At 35.7% G+C, this 23,454-nt stretch overlaps 2 long non-coding RNA genes across 9 annotated transcripts in view; one reads left to right on the plus strand and one right to left on the minus strand.

Annotated features, from left to right (window-relative positions):
• LOC143237208 (uncharacterized) overlaps nt 1–23,454 on the minus strand; it is a 116,845-nt gene that overhangs the window by 23,816 nt on the left and 69,575 nt on the right. For 7 of the 8 annotated variants that reach the window (XR_013019920.1, XR_013019919.1, XR_013019926.1 and 4 more), the window contains 2 exons: nt 11,902–12,127; nt 10,047–10,177 (listed from right to left, as the gene is read on the minus strand). This is a non-coding gene — a long non-coding RNA (uncharacterized LOC143237208). The remainder of the gene's footprint in view (nt 1–10,046; nt 10,178–11,901; nt 12,128–23,454) is intronic. The other variant, XR_013019922.1, reaches the window with a different exon arrangement.
• LOC143237209 (uncharacterized) lies at nt 15,070–17,039 on the plus strand. Its single transcript, XR_013019932.1, has 2 exons — nt 15,070–16,745; nt 16,913–17,039. It is a non-coding gene; the product is annotated as an uncharacterized LOC143237209 (long non-coding RNA).

Consider the following 23,454-nt stretch of genomic DNA (forward strand, 5'->3'; position numbering starts at 1 on the left):
GAGTTCAGAATAAATGCATCTGTTCATGCCCAAGTCATATAGTGATATGACATGTAGACCAAAGAGTTTTCCAAACAAGTTAGGAATAAAGTGGTAGAGAAGTCCAGATCAGGAGAAGGTTACAAAGTCTCTGATTATCCTCTTGACTGTGGTGAAGTCCATCATTAAAAAGTGAAATGTGATTCATACCACCCAGTCACTAACCAGATCAGATTGCCCTTCCAAACGTAACTGCCGGGTGAACAGAAGCCAACAGTAACTCTGAAAGATTTGCAAAGCTCCATGTCTGACTTGAGAGTCTATGTTCATACATCGACATATCCTGGCCCCTGCACAAAATTGGCCTATGTGATAAAGTGGCAAGAAATAAGCCAATACTGAAAAAGAATAATCTTAAATCTCATATAGTGTTTGTGACAAAGGTTATAAATGATACTACAGACATGTGGCAGAATATTTTGCGATTCAGAGAGAAATATTGAGCTTTCGGGTCTGAATTTAAAGTGTTATATCTGGTGCAAATCCAACACAGCACATGACCCAGCTAGCACCATCCCAATTGTAAAATATGGTTACGGCATCATGGTGTTATGATGATGCTTCTCATCAGGAGAAATTGAAAAGCTTGCCAGATGTGAGGGGAAGATAGATGGTGCAAAGTGAAGATAATCCACGAGGAAAACCTGCTTGAGCCAGTCAAGAATTTACAACTGGGTTGAAAATTATCATTTTAGCAGGACAATGACCCGAAGTCACACTGGAGTGGTTTTAAAAGAAGAATGTCAATGTCCTGGCAAAATGGCGGGGGGAATAACACCATTCCATTGTACAAAACTGGTAAAGACAAATTCAAAACGACACAGCAGTAATTGCTACCACACGTGATTCCACCAAGCACTGACTTGAGGGGTTGAATACTTATACAATCAATTTAACAATTCAGTTTATATTATTTTCTTTGCATGATTTGCTGATATTCAATTTCCTTCATGTGTAACGGCGTTACGCATGATCATTATCATTTTGGAAAAAAAGAAGTTCCTGAAAAAAATACATTTTCTTTCAATATCATCAAACTGTGAACTTATTGGTAGGTAGTGAATACTTTTGCAAGGCACTGTACTTTAGAATATTCGACACGTTTACTGCGCGTAAGAAGGTAACAGAGACATGCAAAACATTTGCAGTCGAATTAATATCTTTACTGAGAAACAAGATTTATAGAAAAATAAAATTTCTAATCGCAGACACCGAAATTTATAAGTCAACTTGTTTTACGCCTGACATTAGTGAAGCCTTTGTTAAGTCAGGGCAATGTTTGATAAAGATATTAACACGGTAACTTATGTTAGTTTTTTTGCTTTGGTTTAGTCAGGGCTAAGTTTAACTGTACTTAATACCGTGAGTGAATTAATTTTTAGCGTTATTCTACGACCTAACGTTAAATCTATTTAAAAACATTGAGAAGCTTTGAATGCGTTGTTATTCAAGATGTCTATTAAAGTTTATTCACATCCGTTGATATGAGGTGCACGCTCATGAATATTCAGATGATAAGGAGCATGTATTTGGTTTGAATTTCGCGCAAAACTACACGAAGGCTATCTGCGCTAACCGTCCCCAATTTAGTAGTGTAATATTAGAGAGAATACATATAGTTATCACCACCTACCGCCAACTCTTGGGCTACTCTTTTACCAACGAATAGTGAGACCTACCGTTCCATTATAATGCTCCCACGGCCGAAAAGGCGGGCATGTTTGGTGCAACGGGGATTCGAACCTGCGACCCGCGGATTACAAATCGAGTGTCTTAACCACCCTGCCATGCCGGGCAGTAGATACACGTGTATTTTCATGACAAACAAGAACTCTACATAAAAAGTTTCTCAACCCAAACCAGTCGTTTTTACACATATATTTTTTCTCTACAAGTGCGTTTTCTCGTCATCTATGATTATAACATCAAAGTGTCTGAGTATTGGATAAGAAAACTGAAACATCATAATACGTCTTTTTCAATACTTATTCGCTCTGTATTAACACACTGCTGATATTTGTGCTTACAAGTGTGTAGCTAGAGTCCAATAGAAGCTTTAGCTGAGAATGAATAAAATAAATAAATGTCATTATGGCTCATTTAAATAATATTTGGATTCAAAAAGAAACATACCCTATAGAAAATCCCTGTGGGCCGGTTTATGATATTGGAATGATTGAAGAGCATAATTAAAATGTTATATTTTCAAGGTGGCTGGTAGTATGAATATTGAAAACTTCAATTAAAGTAAAGTACAGAACAACGTCTAGACCTTGTTAGGTTACAAATTCTCTTTGCTAACCTAAAAATGACCTAAGAAGGTCGAAACGTTGTTTTATGCTTTACTTTAATTGAAGTTTTTAATACATATAACAGTCCTCCCGCTAGTACAGCGGCATGTCTTCGGATTTACAACACCAAAATCAGGGGTTCGATTCTCTTCGGTGGGCTCAGCAGATAGCCCGATATGGCTTTGCTATAAGAAAACACACACGTACAATACATACCAGCCGTCTTTACAATACATTTTGACATCAAGTGGGGTTTCTCCTCGTGAATTAAAAACCTTCCTCTGCAGATAAGATCTGATTACATATCAATATTGCATCACGACCAGCTGATAATTATATATAATTTTATGTAGTAAAAAATAACAACCTCAGTTATTCGGACGGTAACCCCATGCCTTGTGTTTCACCTGAAAGGAAAGAAATGGCGCTAGTGAAATCAGACGTTTTTTGGGTTTTTTTTATTAGTTGAGCTCGACTGTAAACACAAAATGAGACAAAGAAAGTTTAACGCCCAGTTTAAAACCTGTTTTAAACTTTTAAAAACAGTAATAATTAAAGTGTTTCTTTCCTAGTAACTCGTATACTAATTCAGTGCGTTATTTAGAAGTAATAACACTTAGCTTCTGCTGCAAATATAAGTTTTACATAAAGAAGTATCACTTGATAAAAACTGTATATAGTAACTGTTTAATGCTCTTTGTTTGTCGATTTACGAAGTCCATGAGCAAAATGTGTCAATTAAAATGTAATCTTAACTTTACAGTTTCTACTAAATAATTAATGCTGACAAACTTAAATGCTTAAGCAGGAATTATAATGGTTTCAGAAGACAATTATCACATTTAATAACTTTATCCTGCTTAAGTGTGTGCTAGTTACTGCTTTGTGCTTAGTAGTTATAGTAGGAGTCTATAAAAGATCTCGCGTACAGTTTTACCCGTTCGAATTTTCTATAGTTTGTTTTCTCTCTCTTTCTATATATATATGTATATGTATACATACATATAATATTGTTGTATAGTGCAGATTTGACCGTTTGCAATTAATGTATTTAATAGTACTAGAACTATTGGGTTATATATATAGTCATTATATTATGTATATATATATTACATAATACAGCGCCTGGAAGCATGACTCCCTAGTGACATGTCTGCGTACTTACACGCTAGATATCGAGTTTCGATATTCGTACTAAACAGGGCACAGATAACTCATTGCGTGACTTTGTGCTTAATTTCAAACACACAAAACATAATGTCTAACTTGGGACCTTTTCTTAAACTTCATTTTAAATAAGAAAAGGAGTGGTTTGGCATTATTGGATTTACTCAAAAGTCTCCTGATTTATTTTTACTTTTAATAATTTAATTGGTAAATCTCGTCAAGATTATACTACCCTAAACTTACCTCAGTGAATAACAGTAAGTGTGAGCATGTAAATATTCCTTTTTATTCATCCAGTATTTCTACTTTGCGACACTGTTTGAATGTGAAGTTAGTTTGTTTGTTTTTTTTGCCTACCTCGTACCATATGTTACCATTATTGGCTTTGAGTATTTCTAACCACACGGCCTACATTCTGCCCTGCAGCTGTACTTGGCTTTCATCCTTGCATTGAGGATGTGACAGCTTTGCTGACACAAGCAAGATGTATGAACTGATTCTAGCAACAGACGTCACGGGATGAGGCACAGTCATTTCAGTTCGAAGAGGAACAATATATATATTACTACAGTCTAATATAATTTAGTTTTTGGATGAGTTTTTCCTGTCGTTAGAGGCAAAGGAGGGACAATATCCTACACTATCCTTCTGTTTTTCTTTCACAGGGATGAAGATTTAACAAGAGTTTTGAAATCAAATATAACCTGCGAAAACACTTTTTTTTTTATACAGAGGCCTCTCTCAGATAATTAAACACGTAATTACATAAATAAATTGTACGACTATTTTTTAAAACAGATATTTAATGGTAACACAGCCTCTCTCAGATAATTAAACACGTAATTACATAAATAAATTGTACGATTATTTTTTAAAACAGATATTTAATGGTAACACAGCACGTCATTATCATTAATTACTACATTTCATTCTACTTGTATCACAAAAACAGTTTTTACATAACGCTTTCTTCGTCACGTTTTAAGAAAGATTAGTTAAGGATTAAACATGGATCTAAACTGCTTCACGTGGTGTACTTTTAGTGAGTACCAATAAGTATTATAGCAAATTTAAGAAACCTTTTAATGAAATGTCATTCACAGCTGAACAGAAAATTCATATATCTGCTGAAGTAGAACATTCGAAGAGTTGTAATTTGATACACGAGACCATAAAACATCTGTAAAATCGTCAATTTTTATTTTTCTAAAAATAAGTGAATATGTAGTTTGACTACTGAAAATGCAGAAATTAATGAAATACTAAGGACAGTATAGAAAAAAAAACTTACTCGCTAGCTGTCTTAGAGTTAAATGTATATGTTTAACATGGTTGTTGTTTCAGCGCAAAAACTAAACAATGAACTATCCGAATTCAAACCATAGCGGGGAATCAAACCTGGAATTTTAGCGTTGTAAATTAGCTAACTTACTGGTGGACCTATGTGTATTGTTACTTATTAATACTAAACTATTTACATACTTTATCGGATTTCTATCTAGGTCTTTATTTGCCAGTGAAATTATTCGAAGGTTTGTCTAACTTCTTTTAATGAGTTTCTTCCACAAATCTCACAAACCGTCATTTCTCATTTCTTGCCTAAATAACAACAGAAGTAACGAAACCTGATAGTTAGTGTTCATAAAATTCAAGTGTGTTGTATATTTATTATTTTTTGTTTTCACATTCAACACGTGCACTTGCAAACACATCCATAAACACCACATGTTTGAAGTTTGTGATATATTGGGCACTTTGACCACATGGGCTGGCAATCCTGCTATAACTGACACAAAACGTGTAAACACGGAATTACCCTAATTTTTTTTTAACTCTAATAAATGCGATTGCACTAGGATAGCCTCAGATTGCTGTAATAGCCTATGGTTAAGCTTGTTAGTCGTAATACACAAACTGCTTCTGTTGCTGAGCAACGTCTTCGTTACGTCGTGACTCATCAAAACAACCATCTCATTATTACGGTTTGCTATCGGGTTGTACGAAGAAAATTATTTCTTTGTTTCAGAATTTTCGCACAAAAGGTCATCTGTTTATAGACATCCCTAAGTTTGAACTCACAGACTAGAGTGAAGACAGCTAGTCAACAGCACCCGACAACTCTTGTCTGTTCGAATTGTAGTATATCATAGTAGTTCTTATAACGCACCTTATAGCGCACGATTTGGCGATAATGGGAAGCAAACTACAGATCCTCAGGTTTACAGACTCAGGAGGAAAACGAAGAAAAAACACTTACAATACATTTTAATATGGTCACTTAAACGTGCAGCTCAAAACTTCGTAAAATGCATTTAATTAAAGCTCCTCAGTGACACAGGGGTGTGTTCGCGTAGTACCAACGCTAGAAATCGGATCAGTTGTGGACAGAATATAGACGGCCAACTGTGTAGCTTTGTGCTAAATTACAAAGAAACAAGCCCGCACTCGACTCGTAATCAGAGGATCGCGGGTTCGGATCTCTGTCACACCAAACATGCTCGCCCTTGAGCTGTCGGTGCGTTATTACGTTACGGTCAATCCTACTATTTGTGATGACGAGAAATCCACTTGAAGTAAAAATGTATTCTCAACATGGTTGCTTTGTTAACCTGAAGACGGCCTACGAAGGTCAAAACGTTGTTCTGTACTTTATTTTAATTAAAAGTTTTAATACCCATACCGGCAGTCTTGAGAATTCCACTGTTCGTTTGTAAAAGAGTATCCCAAAAGTTAGCGGTGGGTGGTGATTACTAGTTGTCCTCCCTCTTCTAACACTGCTAATTAGGGATGGCTAGCGCAGATAGCTTTCGTGTAAATTTGAGCAAAATTAAAAAAGGAGCAAAGCATTTAATTAGATTATGAACGTAAAATATAGCACGCGTACACTGAAAGTAAAACGGCTTACAGAAAAAAGGTTAAATATTTGACATCATATGAGAGAATATATAAGGAGTTGTGACTGTCGCAATAATAATAAGCATCCGACCGTATTCAACACAGTAGAGATACATCTGCATTCCTGTCAACCCCCTGCTGGAATCTTTCATTGGAAAAATAGAAACAACCATCGCAAAATAACTGAAATTGATCATTTTTGTTTGTTACTGTAAATGAAAAACACAACAAAACAAACAGTTTTCTAAGCAGTATATGCCCTCAGAGTTTCACCTTAAAATATATATCTTATAAAGCAAAGTAGAAAACTGGTTCACCAGAGGCCATGGCGTCTCAATATGATTGTCTACGTGGATTATATATAAGGTTATGTGTCGCAAGTAGCGGTTGGTGTGTCTCTACCACACACTGTAGGTTCAACCAGACTGATATCGTACTAAACCGGTTCACTAGGAATTATGACATCTCAAAAAAGTCGCCTACGTGAAAACATATAAACAGATTTCATGTTGAAGGTATTAGATAATGACGGTACAAGAAGGCCTACGAAAGCTCATAAATCTACAATGTATATTAAGTATCCTACAACAAGCTGGGACAGCACTGTATCCTACTAGTAATATATGTATTATTTTACTTCTCCAAAACGGGACAGCTAAGCCTAATTGTCTCTTAAAACATATCACTTGAACAAGAAGATATAAGCTCTACATATCACAAACACTGACTGATCTAGCTATTTAGTGCTATGCCATATTGATATCATACTTTATAAGCATTGCTATAGCTTAAAGACAATTACTTCGGGCAAGGTTTGTGAAATAAACTCAACAAAATAATTTATCTTATTGTTTGAATTGCTCAACGAAATTCTTATGCGCAAACTGGTACAACTATTTACGATAGGAAACATTTAAGGTCAAGTCGATTTTATTTGACCACCTAAGGAACCAAGGTTGGCTTCATTGTGTAAGCTAATAGCATCAAGACATCATATATATAATGATAGTGATGTTTTTTGCTAGTCGAGGTCCTTGTTCAGCGTTGGGTACATACACCATCAGTAAATTTAGAATACTCGAATCTTATCCCGTAATCTTAACCGTTATACTTGCATGCCTTAAAGGGGCAGGTGGACGACAGGCAGATGACCTTATTTCCTGACTCACGTGCTCACACACGGCGCACATTAATCCATAAACTGTTTCCACACCTGTTGTTTTGCCGTTACTTAATTTGTCTTGCAGTTTTGGCAGGAAGGCGCCCGAAAATACTTTCTGTAGTTCCTTCCAACGAAGAATCTGCCATGTTCCAACACAGATGTTTCCAGATGCTCTGAGAAAATGTTAGGCAACAGTCCAGATGGATTATATTTGCGCAATTTACTGCGTAATTGCTTATTTTGCAGCCTCCCTTGATAAAGTTTGTTTCAGTCAAGCATGAAAGATATTTATTACAGAATTTTTTTCATGTTTATGTGTCTCTAATAATTTTCTTAATTAATAAACAATCATTAGTTTTGTGAATGTTAATTATTTGTGAGAAGGATTCCCATCAACTTGGAATCACATTCCGTTTTGACTTATCTGGAGCTATGGTCTTTTTTATTTGAATAACTCTTCCTTCAAATAGACACAGACTATTTGTTATTGCCATGAATATAATTTCATTAAAAGGTTTCGAAAGCTACTGACCGAAACCGAAACATAAAAGGAGTACAATTCGAATACTTGAAAAACAACATTTACAGTTTACTTTTTGTTATGCCCATCTTTCCTGTTTTGTTTTGTGTTTCTTTCGTAACATATTTTAGACTCTCGAATTTGCTGAAAATTTGCAAACAAATGTGGACATTTAAATAAGTTCATTTATTACGTTACAGATTGGTTTGTCTTGGCGAAAGAGATAATACTGTATATTTCTAACATTTAACAAACACCTGTCAAAGGTAACATCGAAATATTTGTGAAACAATCGTTTACTTCATAGTTCCAAAGTTCTGCAAAATATTTCAAGATTTAAACAAAATAATCACGAATACATTTCTGCTGAACTGAATAAAGAGAAGTAACTGTAATACAGTCTCTTAGTTTAAAACAACTAATATAATAATTTTTGTCAAAGGATTGTTTGTTTGCTTTTTAATTTCGCGCAAAGCTACAAGAGAGATATCTGCGTTACCTGTCCCTAAGTTAGCAGTGTAAGATTAGAAGGAAGGCAGCTACTCATCACCACCCACCGCCAACTCTTTGGTTACTCCTTCACCAACAAATAGTGAGAATGACCGTCACATTGTAACGTCCCCATGGGAATTTGAATCTACGACCCTCGAATTACGTAGCCTATACCAGACCCATTTTCAAATATAAACTCGAAGGCTTATAACCCTAAAGTTCGAGGTTTCGATTCCTGCAGCAGACTTAGCGAACACAGCTATTATGTAGCTTTGGTATAAAACATACACACAAAAACGGAAAGTTATATTGCAAGTAGAATTTTTTAAATAATGCCCTTAAAAAACATATTGGCGATTTTACTTGGATTAATTAAGTTCAAAAGTCTATTCCCTTAATAATCAGAAGTTACTTATTTCTAAAAAATATATATTCTGCTCGGTTTGTAACAATCTAAGTTAAAAAGCGTAATACAAGATAAATAAATAAAAACAAAGGTTTTTAAGAAACCTGAAAATCGATAAACATTATTTATTCAAATCTACAAAACCTTATTTTGGCTCCATGCTGTTACCTAGAATTAAATTTGGTATTCAAAACAGAGATTTTGTAGTTTGAGTAAAAACGTCTACAGTATTTCCAGTTTGCTTATTGTTCGCAGTTTTTAAATTCCTTATTTTATCTGTATTGTTTGCTGGCTTCTTTTATGTTCAAATACAGCTAAAAAATTACTTTATACGATATTTAACCTTACGCGTTATAATAATAAACATAGCTATTAGCTGGCTGATACGGTTCATGATGATTTGCTATATCTGTTGACTATTTGATCATATTAGTGTGAGATGTAACAATGTTAAACTGCAACAGGAAATTGTTTGAAAATACAATGAACATTTATAGTTTCTATGTAACTAAGTTATCTATATATATTGAGTAGCAATGAGCAAATATAGGTTAAGACACAACACCCCCTAATATAGGTTAAGACACAACACCCCCTATGTGCATACAAAATTTTACCAGTATAAAAGCAACCCTTTCAAATAAAACATATATGTACACCTAAACCATTGTTTTAAATAAACTTTATTGTATCTTAAAGTAAATATTCTATGAATGTGTGTAATAAATTTTAATATTATATGTACTGATTTCTATTTACTCCTTTACTTCATACATAATATAAGGGTTGGCTAAAGATATCTATTGTATAGTGTACAAAGTACTGTTATTGTCATCTAATGCTCATCTGTGATACTATCAGTTGCTAATTCCTGTTTCACCCTGTACGTACGTTTTTAAAGGGACACCAGATATTTGTGAGAAAGCTAACTTCAAGGGGCAATGATATTATCGTTTACACTAGAATTATAACCTTTTTTAGTTTTTGTAAAAAAATATAGAAGAAACAAATAAACTCTTACGACCTTCTCAGTATCTAATTTAGTATTATACAAGAGGTTTGAGTGCAACATACCATGCCGTGTTTTGTTGTAAGAAAGAAATTAGTCACCCGCTAGGACAGGGGTAAGTCTACAGATTTACAACGCTAAAATCAGGGATTCGATTCCTCTCGGTGGACACAGCTGATAGCCCGATGTGGCTTTGCTATAAGAAAACACACAGAGAAATAAGAACAACAACAAACAAGAATTTTTGAACAGATTTTCTTTTTAAGTCAAACATGAATGTCTTTTCTGCGCATTTTAATATTGTTAGAGCCTTAGCAGTCAGTATGAAATATTTTAAAGTTTTGTTTGATCCGAATCTTTATAGTTTAAGGTGTTTTTTGCCCGAACGTTATATTAATTTGTGTACAATTCCTTGCAATCCTTATTATGAATCAGGATAGGTTATTATCGTGGTTCATGATTACTAATATGGCGTCATCTGACTGCTCTGGTAATGATAACGAATTGTTACACTGTTAAGACTTATTTGGTTTTAGGTTGATAACGATAGTTACGGTCGATATTTCAAAAATGGATCGTGAAAGCAACTACGCATGTAAGACTAATGTTTATTTAGGTTTTTATATCCTACAAACAGTGTTAAATTTCTAATAGTATATTAGTTACATAAGCCGATAACATTTGGAGGTATATTAAAAACTATAATGATGTTACCTTTCTTTACTAGAACATTTCATTAACTTAAAGAAAATTACCGAATAGTTTGGATGACCAGCTCATCTGTGTATCAACTTCGTAAACAACATTCAGAGATTTTAAAACAAACGAGATAAAAATCATACACAGTAGCAGATGATTGCCATATCAGTGGAGAACTTTCAGACTTATCATATTTAAATGATTAGTGCCAATGAAACTGTGTACACAACAGTATCGACGTTCTGAAGTTCATGTAAAGAGTTCCGTTAAACTTTATAGTTTAATTTCTTAAATATATCTAACTTACAATGTCACGTGCAGCCTAACTTTCAAAGTTTAAGAAACTTTATATTAAAATAGGGAAAACTACAATATAAAAAGGACCCTACGATATTAAAAAATATTCACGCTCCAAAACTACAAAATGACCAAAGTTAAACAAATTCTTCTAACATTATACATATATATACACACACACATACACATATAAGAGGTTAATGACCGTCTGTCCGCAAAGTTTCTTCCACAATTTAAGTCTAATTTGGACGAGAAATTTTGCATGATTTTTCAACATTATAAGGGAAAGTTACCAACAAAATTTCATTGCAGTTGGGTCTCTTATAAATAAGCTTTATTTAGTAGATGGTCTGTAATTTTAAAGAAATAAGTCAATAACAGCCATATATCATACCGATATGAAAATTTTTAATCCTTTCTAAAATAAAAAAGGGATCTTATTTATTTCCAATTTTCCCTGAATCACTTCCTGGGTGTAGAAATGTAAATTATTTCCTTTTTAATATCTATATTAATTTTACACATTTATTATTTTCAACGAAATTATAATTTTTCAAATAAGACTTCTAAAATTGTAGTAAAGTAAGTTTAATGTTGTATATTTCAGATGAAAAACGATTTTGTCTCCTGCAGAATCCAAGCGTACGATATGAATTGAATATTTTTGTGCCCGAAGGAATCGCAAGTCCTTCGTAGGGGTTCGTTGATACAAATTTGCAGGAATTATGTAGCAACTTTATCTCTAAGTTATCTTCAGAATTATTATATCGAAAAAGTGAAACTAATGACATCAAAAACTGTTAAAAGAAAAAGTAACTTATCACAGAGAAAAGTCTGCAACTTTGAGAAAAAAAACAAAAAAAAACGAAACGTAGAAATATAAGTTAGAGAAAGAAATAGCGCGCGAGAGAAATGTTTACTCACCAACTTATGAAGTAAGATACAACGGGAAGAAACCAGCAATAAAACCGAAATACGAATACAGTTTAAATTGCTCCCAAAAATGTAGTTTAGGAGCAAGTTCGTGACAGAGGAGTACACCGTTCAGTTTGCCAAGACCCTGAGCGAACAGCAGCCCGTAGGACGGCGTTTCTGCTAGTATTCAATAAACAATCAGGCCGAATGCGGACCCCTGGTTCGTGTCCCGTAACTATAAAAAAACAACAACAACTGTACTGCATTTTAGAAACATGAATGTGTTACAAGAGTGACAGTTAAGCTATATGATTAGGCTTCATAAAAGTAGCTTAAGGCTTGGCGGTGGGTGATGCTGATTAGATTCCTTTCCTCTAGTCTATCACTTCAAAGGTAAAGACGTCTGACGCAGATAGCCCTCGTGTAGCTTTGCGTGCGATTCAACAAACAAGCAAAGCAAACCAGGAATTACAACTTCATTTCTATGTTAGAATAATGTTTAGTTCAATTTTTTATCACTAAACATACAGCGCACTCTTTCGCTAATGTCCTTCATCTTTACCGATGTTTGTATTTTTTTTTCGCTGAACTTTTAGTTACACACAAAAATTTTGACAACTACACACATAATTTTCTCTCGAATGATTCATTGCCTATTTAAGTGAGTTAGCGAAGCTAAACAAGCTTACTTCACGCTGTGATTTCAGCATTAGGCTTAGGCTCTTGAAGTTACGATCCTAGAAACTGCTGAAGCGTGATTTTTACTGGTCATCCTACAACAGTTCTTTCCCACTCAACGACCAGCTGTCGAGGGCCAGATCCGATCACCTTCTTGCGTATTACACCTGCTTTATTTCTACCGATTCATCTTGGGCCCATTCAGTTCTTAGCGCTGGAGTATCTCACCTGCGCATTCCTTTCTGGTAAGCAGCAGACGACAAGCGCGTGGGAACGGTTTATTCTTCCTGTTGCTGCTCAACAGATTTTGTAAAGAAGAAACCAGGTGAGCTTGAAGAAGCAGCGAAGTGCGTCATCTTCCCATATTGACGTAGCTTTACAAGCTGAATGGGTTACTTTATTGCCCGAGACTATACGAGTAAACCCAGTTCTTACAAACCTCGCCACATCTAAGTATTGTTTTAGTGAAGAGTGTGTATGTGTTTACTTACAGCCACATCGAGCTATGTGCTGAGCCCACAGAGGAGAATCGAACACCTGATTTTAGCGACGTATAATCGTTTTAGCGAAGAATTCCATGAGATTCAAATAGGTTCATAGCTTAGTTGGATCAATATGTTTGGGTACAAACTTGAAACATCAAAACAGGTCAAATATAAACATGGTTACCTGGTAACATTTCTGAAAATTTCTTTCACCAGTTTTATCACCACAAACAACAGTCAGTGGAAACTGTCAATATGTCACTTAAATTAAACTGACAACTGCGTCTTGCTGCAATTACAGAAACAAGTAAAATATATAATGAGAAAAAAAATGTACTTATCTCATTACATATCGTAAAACGTTAAACCCAGTCAACATTTCGTGAATTTAAATCAGCATGTCACACGAAACATGCAATAACTTTATGACGCTCCATCTGTAACTATAAGAAAGGTTCACATACACTCCCTTTAAAATTTACACTTTAATGTGCAAGGTAATTAGATAAGTCATAAACGTAAAGGATTGTCTGTTTGTTTTTCTTATTGCAAGGCCTCATCGGGCTATCTGCTGAGCTCACCACGGGGAATAAAACCCCTGATTTTAGCGTTGTAAATCTGTAGACTTACCGCTGTACTCGCGGGGGTCAACTAAAGGAGGGATCTTTGGTACAGTCTATCGTAATGTTTCCCCTAACGGTCGTTTTAAAATCCTGTTTACCACGAGGTTTCAGAGTAGATGGGATAGTGAACGAGTTACGACTATTGTTTACGTAGGTGGAACTTTTTTGCTTGATTAACGATACAACTTAGGTACAATAGCACCCTGTAATTTAATGCAAATTTTTGATAACGCCGCCATCATTCAGCGTAGTTTTGAGGGTTGATTAATAATCCATCTTATACACTACAGAAGTATTCTGTTTTTATGTGCACGTGTTTATGTCACGACACTATTTTTTTTAAGCCGAATAAAAATTAAAACCAAAAACTATGGAATTCACTTTTCTTTACGCCTGATTTAATCCAGCTATTTCATACTTAGAACCTCGCCTTTCAACACCGTTTAATCTTTGTTAAAACAAAGGACTTACATAACACTATTTTAAGTTCAACGTAACCGTATTAAGAATGTGTGAATGATATAAAAATACAGACAGAAGCCACGATACTATCCTGTGTTAGCTTTATATCCAGGGCTCATCATGACCAGCTGGTTAAGGTATTCGACTCGTAATCCGAGGGTCACGGGTTCGAATACCCGTCACACCAAACATACTCGCCCTTTCAGCCGTGGGGGTGTTATAATGTTACCGTCAATCCCACTATTCGTTAGTAAAAGAGTAGCCCAAGAGTTGGCGGTGGGTGGTGATGACTAGCTGCCTTCCCTCTAGTCTCACACTGCTAAATTAGGGACGGCTAGCGCAGTTGGCCCTCACGTAGCTTTGCGCGAAATTAGAAAACAAACAAACAAGCTTTATATACACATTGTCTTTACTGTATAGTATTCATTGGCCTAAATAAACCGACAGACCGTTTGAAAGGGCAGTTTGTTTTTACTTGTTTACCTGCTATTAAACACCACATGATAGTCTATCTGTGCTGCGCCCTCTACGGTTTCTTAACATTCAATCTCACCAGACTTATCGCCGAGCCATATAAAACTTTACTTCTAGCAGAAAAATTACCTATAATTTTTTAATCTTTATGAAAATATATAGTAGATGTTAATTTTAAAAGATTTTGTCTGTATTTAGTAAATAAGTTGTGTTTGTTTAAAATCAAATCCCTGTCTTTGGTTCACAATTTTATATTCTTTATTTCTATCATCCGCCGATGAGTCAGTGGTAAATTTGTGGATTTCCAATGATAAAACCCAGGGTTCGATTCCCCGCAGTGGATAGCTTTTCTGAAACGAGATAGCAGAACTACAGTTAAATTTTGAATTGTGTGGGTACTTTCTTCTAGAATATAAATACTTGTTTCGACTTTTGTGGATATATTGACCTTACTTACGGTAGAAAACGGTAATAAAAAATCTATTGACCTTACTTACGGTAGAAAACGGTAATAAAAAATCAAGTTTTCCTATTTGTATTTAGTTTCTGAAAATTTCGAATTAATAATTGCGTTTTTGAGAAGTGCATTACTTATTTACTTCACGTGCTTTAGTAAATCTTGCCTTTCAGCGGTGTTCGATTCACTTCATTACATATTACACACGGGTTTATCAAAAATTACTGATAGTTTACAAAATAGGTATTTAATGAACATGGTGCTGCCAGGTTAGTGACAAATCTGATGACTCATTGATTTATCGTTATGCCAGTAGTCTTTTCTCGTATTTAGCACGTGACATATGGCCCTAAACAATGTTTCAGAGACAAACACAGAGGGCGCCGAATCCTCCTGTCGACAATTCATCGTGTAAGGCACGTGCTAACAGTCTAGAGACTCTAGACTACCAACGACACGCGACAAACACATTACTACCTTATGGAAACACTGCATATGTAAAGATTTTGCGAAGCCAAAATGGGATCTAAAAAAAAAGAGCATATGATATTCAGTCCTCGTCAGTCGCGTTAGATAATTAAGAAGGCCTATCAAACGAGAGATGGCGAGGATGTTTGTGGGATCTTGATAGAAAGTGTGGGAAAGTCGCGACAGCTGCGTTCACAAGGTAAGACAACCGTGTTTGTCCCTTCCCTGCAGGGTTACCAGCAGATGGTCCGACTTGAGCCGACGATCACCTGTCCTTTTCGTGAGCTCTGCGGTGGGAACGCCGCTCGAATGCTGGTCCCTAACGTCGTGTCTGACACGTGTCGTGGAGCTGATGGTTCTCTGAAGGGGCAACTGTTTTATTTTTACTTTTTATATGTTATAACTGGCTTTTTAGTATTTAATTGAAATTAACTCAATGAAACCTGTCTTAACGACCCCTCAGTACTTATAAGGAATGTGTCAAGATAGAAAAAAATCAAGAAAACAAATAAGTTAACACTTGGAAAACTAAAATGTAAACGTCCCCCAGTGTATTTAAATAAAAAAAATTCTCACTTCACTTAGTTTACAAAACTGTTAGGTATATCGATTTTAAAATGTAATTATGGCTATAATATCAAAATATAAATATTGTCACAAAAGTCAAAGAATAAATTAATATTAAAACAAAAACTATTTTGAGGAATTTCACACAAAGTTACATGAGGACAATTTGCGCTGGCTGTTCCCAATTTGAAGTGATAGACTATCGGGAAAGCAGCTAGCCACCACCCACCGCCAACTCTTTACGAACGAATAACGAAATTAACTGACATAATATAATAAACCTATGGCTGAGTTTAGAACAGAATAGTGTGTTCCTAAAATATATCTAATCAGGTGAACCAAAATGGTTGGTTAGTTTTATGTTTTAGCACAAAGCTACTCAATTGGCTATCTGCACTCTGTCCGCCACGAGGAATCGAATCCCGAATGTTATCATTGTATGTCCGTAAGCTTAACGTTGGAATCCATTGCAGAGAGCTGGTGAGTTTGTCAAAACTGTCGAGATCTGCTGAAAAGGAAAATAACTAGAGATGGCGCTGATGAAGATTGTAAAAACATGTCTGAAACTCGTAATTCCACTAAGTGTTGTTGCCTTTATAACGCTGAGGTACACAATGGGCCATCTACACTCTGCCCATGGTAAGGAATCGAATCCTAGGATTTAGTGTTATTAGTCTGCAAACTTACCACAAACTTTTATTTAGTGAGAAGCAAATTTATTTTATAATCGTAGAAAAAATAAATAATCTGCGTAGAAAACAAAACATATTTATATTTATTTATTTATTTTTGTTTTGTTTTTACAGGTCAACGATAAACATTCCAACAATAAATTGTGATGTGAATTGAAAACTAAAGACTCCAAACTCCAACAAGTGTGTTTAAAACAGTAAATTCCGATACCAAATAAAATCATAAGACTGTTTAACTGTTGACTTAAAAGCCATCGGTTGTTCTTTCTACACTAATGCAACACGTCTAAGTTCTAAGGATCAAATTCAGTATAAAGTCAGTGCCAAGTTTGAAAATAATTATGCGCCATTTTGTTGTCGGTTAGGCTCAGCGTTAAAAGCTACGACTTACAGAAACTAAAAGAGTCTTTCTAATTTAAGACAATGTGCAGCCTTCAAAAATATAAAAAACTTCTTACTTACACACAAGCAGTGAACAATGACAACACTATTAATCACGTGCTGTTCTCGTGGATTGAAAGGGCTTTACTACAAAAAAAAAAAAAGGGTAAGAAAATGTTTTATATCAGTTTACTGTGCCATAACTAAGTAAACTGAAACGGCTGAAAAGGATATAATTAAAGAACGTTTCGTATTCTTTAACAATCGTTTTACATCAGAAGAATGGTTTATAAAAAAAAGATCTGCTAAAAAGAAAATATCGTGAAATTTATTAATAAATATTCATGAGAAATCAGCATTACGAATGTCTCTAGTAAGGAAACACTTTTTTAGGGTCGTTCGAGTCACGTAGTGTAGAGCCACCCGAATTATAAGGCAAATTAGTTAGAGATATAGCCACAAGGGAAGGTTCAGAGGAGGAGTTGCATTGTTTCGCCCCCTCAAAAAAAAGTTTGGGTTAATAGCGTAGTGTTACTTATTGACTATGTTGTCAAATATAGTTTTTCACAACCTAAGGTGATTCTACAACTGATTGTCTTCAAAAGGTTTCATGACCTACTGGAAGAAGCACACACGCAAATACACGTCATACCCTCACAAAGATTCCGAATTTCTACCAGGAAATTAATAAAAAAATCAAAGTAAAATACTTACAAAATGTATGACACTTGAAAGTAATATACCATCATCACAACCTAACTGCGAGCATCAAGTGGAGCTACTGAGAAACTAAAGTTATTTCCTGGCAAGAGACCAGATCTCTGCTGGTTTTGGGTTATCATAGAGGAGCGATCCACTTGACATGAGGTTTAGAAGAATTTAAAGAAAGAAATGGTTTGACATGTAGTACAGTATTAGGCAAATTCAGAAACCATTGCTTGAACATCCAGTATCTAGGCTTAGCTGTGTGAACATCTGTTTGTCTAGGTTTTAGTAATCGAATCTTACACATATAACAAAAACTTGGATACAACAAACTGTACACCTGCTTAGAAAATGTTAGCTGTTTGTCTGCCTATCTACTCGTTTGATGGTGTAAGTTTCTATAAAAAAGAAAGAGTGGTTAAAATGGTCAGAAGTTCAACTTGGCAACTCTTCTTTCGTTTGTCTTAAGATTTGGTAGAAAAGGGGGGTGGGTGAGACACTTTCAGTGTTATAGGTCTAGTACTTAGCCTTTTACTTTACATGGGGAAAACAGTTCTTAGTCAACCAGAGTTTTTAATCAGTTAAACAGTCAGCTCATATACGAAGTAAGCCCATAAAGGGCTGAAGCTATACCGTATATGGAACGTTCATCACATTGATCCTCGCTACCCAATTCTCACAATAATAAAGGGCTGAAGCTATACCGTACATGGAACGTTCATCACATTGATCCTCGCTACCCAATTCTCACAATAATAAAGGGCTGAAGCTATACCGTACATGGAACGTTCATCACATTGATCCTCGCTACCCAATTCTCACAATAATAAAGGGCTGAAGCTATACCGTACATGGAACGTTCATCACATTGATCCTCGCTACCCAATTCTCACAATAATAAAGGGCTGAAGCTATACCGTACATGGAACGTTCATCACATTGATCCTCGCTACCCAATTCTCACAATAATAAAGGGCTGAAGCTATACCGTACATGGAACGTTCATCACATTGATCCTCGCTACCCAATCCTCACAATAATAAAGGGCTGAAGCTATACCGTACATGGAACGTTCATCACATTGATCCTCGCTACCCAATTCTCACAATAATAAAGGGCTGAAGCTATACCGTACATGGAACGTTCATCACATTGATCCTCGCTACCCAATTCTCACAATAATAAAGGGCTGAAGCTATACCGTACATGGAACGTTTATCACATTGATCCTCGCTACCCAATTCTCACAATAATAATTCTTCTGTTCTTCCAAGTGGCTTTAGGGATTTGTATTCTACCAATGTACTCTCAGGAGACATGAGACAAAATATAACATGGTGTGAAAAAGAAAACGTAATTATTGTAAAACACTTTCCTTCATTGTATTGCATAATTACTAACCACGTGCACTGTGATCTACAAGGTTGAACAGCGAGACATTACGTGAAACAAGTAATCTCAGGAGGGATATTACGCCGAGTTCTCGTGGACCTTTAAGAACTTTACTTAAAGCTCTGCTCCCCCCGCGGTATGTCAGCGGACTCAACAATAGCCCATCATTCCCCCGCGGTATGTCAGCGGACTCAACAATAGCCCATCATCCCCCCGCGGTATGTCAGCGGACTCAACAATAGCCCATCATTCCCCGCGGTATGTCAGCGGACTCAACAATAGCCCATCATTCCCCCGCGGTATGTCAGCGGACTCAACAATAGCCCATCATCCCCCGCGGTATGTCAGCGGACTCAACAATAGCCCATCATCCCCCCGCGGTATGTCAGCGGACTCAACAATAGCCCATCATTCCCCCGCGGTATGTCAGCGGACTCAACAATAGCCCATCATTCCCCCGCGGTATGTCAGCGGACTCAACAATAGCCCATCATTCCCCCGCGGTATGTCAGCGAACTCAACAATAGCCCATCATTCCCCCGCGGTATGTCAGCGGACTCAACAATAGCCCATCATTCCCCCGCGGTATGTCAGCGGACTCAACAATAGCCCATCATCCCCCCGCGGTATGTCAGCGGACTCAACAATAGCCCATCATCCCCCGCGGTATGTCAGCGGACTCAACAATAGCCCATCATTCCCCCGCGGTATGTCAGCGGACTCAACAATAGCCCATCATGTACCTCTTTGCTTAACTTCAAATAAACATTACACCAGAACAAACTTCAGTGTTTTTTTAACAAAATATCTTGACGGTTTCCTCTTAACCTTTTAGATCTTTCATAAAATACTTTTAAAGATACTGAAAGTAAACGCGAAACCCAATCTTCCATTCGGTTTACCATTTGTCATCGAGTTGTATCCTTAAATCTGTATACATCAGTGACAAGTGGCGAATTTGTCACTGAGTTGTATCCTTAAATTGGTATAAATCAGTGGAATGTGGTAAATTAGATGATAAATTGGGTATCACATTTATTGTTAGTATTTTAAAACAGCCTGTTCACTGAATAATTCAGAAAAATAAATGAGTAACATCAACATTGTATTTTCTTCTCATCGTATGTTTACTGTCATAAGATACAACTCCAAATATCATGTGTATCTATATACAAACTTTCAAAAATAATTTATTACAGTGTTTAATTTTGTCATCTCTAAAATCTGAGAATATAACACCAAACCCATAATTTTCAAAACCTTGCTATAAAGTTAACCACTCTTCTAAGAGATATTTTGTTATATTTTTTTAACATTTCGACAAAAATAGTTTCTCAACATGGAACTAAACCTCTCATAAGTCTACGTATCTTACTGCAATGAAGCAGAAGACAAACAATAAAACAACGAATCAAAAATGTATATAGAGTTCGACTCTTGACACAAAATTCATACCCCTTAACGAAGAGGTTCCCAAACGTAGGTCAGCGTCCCCCTGGAAGTCCGCGATGGTACTAAAGAAGGTTTGCGCTAATACAACACATTTATGAAACTACCATATAGCGGGTCCGGCAGTGCCAGGTTTTTAAGGTGCTCGACTCGTACTCCGAGGGTTGTGGGTTCGAATCCCCGTCACACCAAACATGCTCGCCTTTTCATCCGTGTTATTGGCTTTAGAAATTTCCATACTATGATATAGTACATTTTACAGTTTTGTATATATATATATATATATATATATATATATATATGCATACACACACACACACAAAAAATATTGACAAAAACATTTCTTAATACTGAGGCCCAGCATAGTCAGGTGGTTAGGGAGCTCGAGTCGTAATCTGAGAGTATAATCTATTCAATAAAATGTTTTGGACGATAGGGAACATGTATAATTTTTTCAATGAAATGTTTTGAACGATAAGATACATGCATACTCTTTTCACTAAAACGTTTTGGACGATATGATACATGTACAATATTTTTAATAAAACGTTTTAAACAATAGGATACATGTCTAATATTTACAATGAAACGTTTAGAACGATGGAAACATGTATACTCTTTTTAATAAAACGTTTTAAACAATAGGATACATGTCTAATATTTACAATGAAACGTTTTGAACGATGGAAACATGTATACTCTTTTTAATAAAACGTTTTGAACAATAGGAGATATGTCTAATATTTTCAATAAATCGTTTTGAACGATAGGATACATGTATAATCTTTTCGCATCGTTAGATTATTTTAGTTTCTTTACTGTAAGAAAAACAAGCTGAATAGTTTAGTTTATTTTCTATTTTTGCCTTCAATTCTTTGGGTTCACTGATTTCAAGGAATATCGCAATTCACTGTAAATGATTTATGTTTTTATAACCTTCACGTCGTGGTAGGAAAACATTTTTTCATCAAGTTTCACAACTTCAGTGATTAAAGACCAAAGTCATTATACTTAAGTTCATACAGGTGTTCTATTTCATAAAATGAACAAAAAACGAACGGATTCGCACATGTAAACCAGAACACTTTTCAACACTTTTAGCTTTTTATGTTTATCACTTGTTTAATACCATCAGTATTACATTGTTGTTGTTGTTTGCTCATATATCTTGCCCAACGAAGCGTTATACTTGGAAGAGTACTTGTTTGGCATTGGCATTTAGGTCCTTTGGATGGACCTGGGAGAGTTAGGTACAATCTTGACCTCTTCTTCCCGCATTTGTGGTGTTATTAGTAATATTTTATGTTTGGAGCAACTGTTAGATGGTGGACGCAACATAAAACAGGATACTGCTTTTACAAATGTTCGTCGACGTGAATTCAAAACCCCTATCAGGGTCGTGTACATTTATGTTCGAAAGTTCATCATCAGGTACTAGCTAATAAAATGACTTGTTTGGTTTAGAATTTTGCGCTAAGCTACAATAAGAGCAGCCATCCTAAATTTAACAGTGGTAAACTAGAGAAAAGGCCCAATAAACAGTGGGATTGATCGTGACTTTATAACGCACACGCAGGTGAAAGGACGAGCATGTTTGATTATAGGAATTCGAACCCCCGACCTTCCGACTGCGAGTCGAACATTCTAACTACCATGCCATGTCAAGACCGTAAGGTCATTCAAAGATATAAGCATGTAGCTAACAACAATTCAATAGAAGTAAATTTTGTTCTTATGTTTAAATTATAACTTCACTTGATGTTCATTCCATCTTAAAAAAGTTAACCTATGGCTTTACCATCCTGTGATTAAAACTGATCAGTATCCCTGAGTCTGCTAATCAATATTAACTTCAGACCACAAGAAACTACCTTATGTACCTAACTAAAACTAAAGTTAGTAATAAATATAACGAATTAAACATAGTTTTTTTTTCTTTACGCCATTGCGTTGGAATACAATGTTTTTCATCAGTTGTGTAACTTCGATATTTTCGGTCGTAAACCCACTGTTCCTTTGACCATTTTGGAGAATTTCGTTTTACCCTAAATCCATACTCTAAACTAAGGCTGCAAACTAATATATACGCTTAAATCTAATGATAACAAGTTATAAAAACTGAGTATATTTAACACTGTGATGCTTCACCAATTTTACTCTCAATAGGTCAAAACCTTCTCTTTCATCATGATATTAAGTCTTGTCTCTATTTGGTTTAGTGTATACTACACCGAGAATATTAATGTTTCGTTTGTGAATTACATCAACGACATTACAACCTATTTCTCGTATATTAAAATTTAATATTTTCCGAATGTCAAATCAGAGACATAAAGAGGTTCAGGGACAGCCATTCTTAACTTAGAACTGCTAACCAAATGTAAGGGAGGTAGCTAGTCAGTAGCTTTGTTCGTTTGTTTTGAATTTCGCACAAAGTTACTCAAGGCCTATCTGCGCTAGCCGTCCCTAATTTAGCAGTGTAAGACCAGAGGGAAGGCAGCTAGTCATTATTACCCACCGCCAACGCTTGGGCTACTCTTTTACCAACGAATAGTGGGACTGATGTCACATTATAATGCCCCCACGGCTGAAAGGGCGAGCATGTTCGGTGCGACGGGGATTCGAACCCTCGACCTTCAGATTACGAGTCAAACGCCTTAACTTACCTGGCCATGCCAGGCCTAGTCAGTAGCATCCCACACCATTAAATGTACATATCATTTTTGCGG

Source organism: Tachypleus tridentatus, chromosome 13 (genome assembly GCF_004210375.1).
Source record: "Tachypleus tridentatus isolate NWPU-2018 chromosome 13, ASM421037v1, whole genome shotgun sequence".
In the NCBI taxonomy this organism is placed as follows: domain Eukaryota; kingdom Metazoa; phylum Arthropoda; class Merostomata; order Xiphosura; family Limulidae; genus Tachypleus; species Tachypleus tridentatus.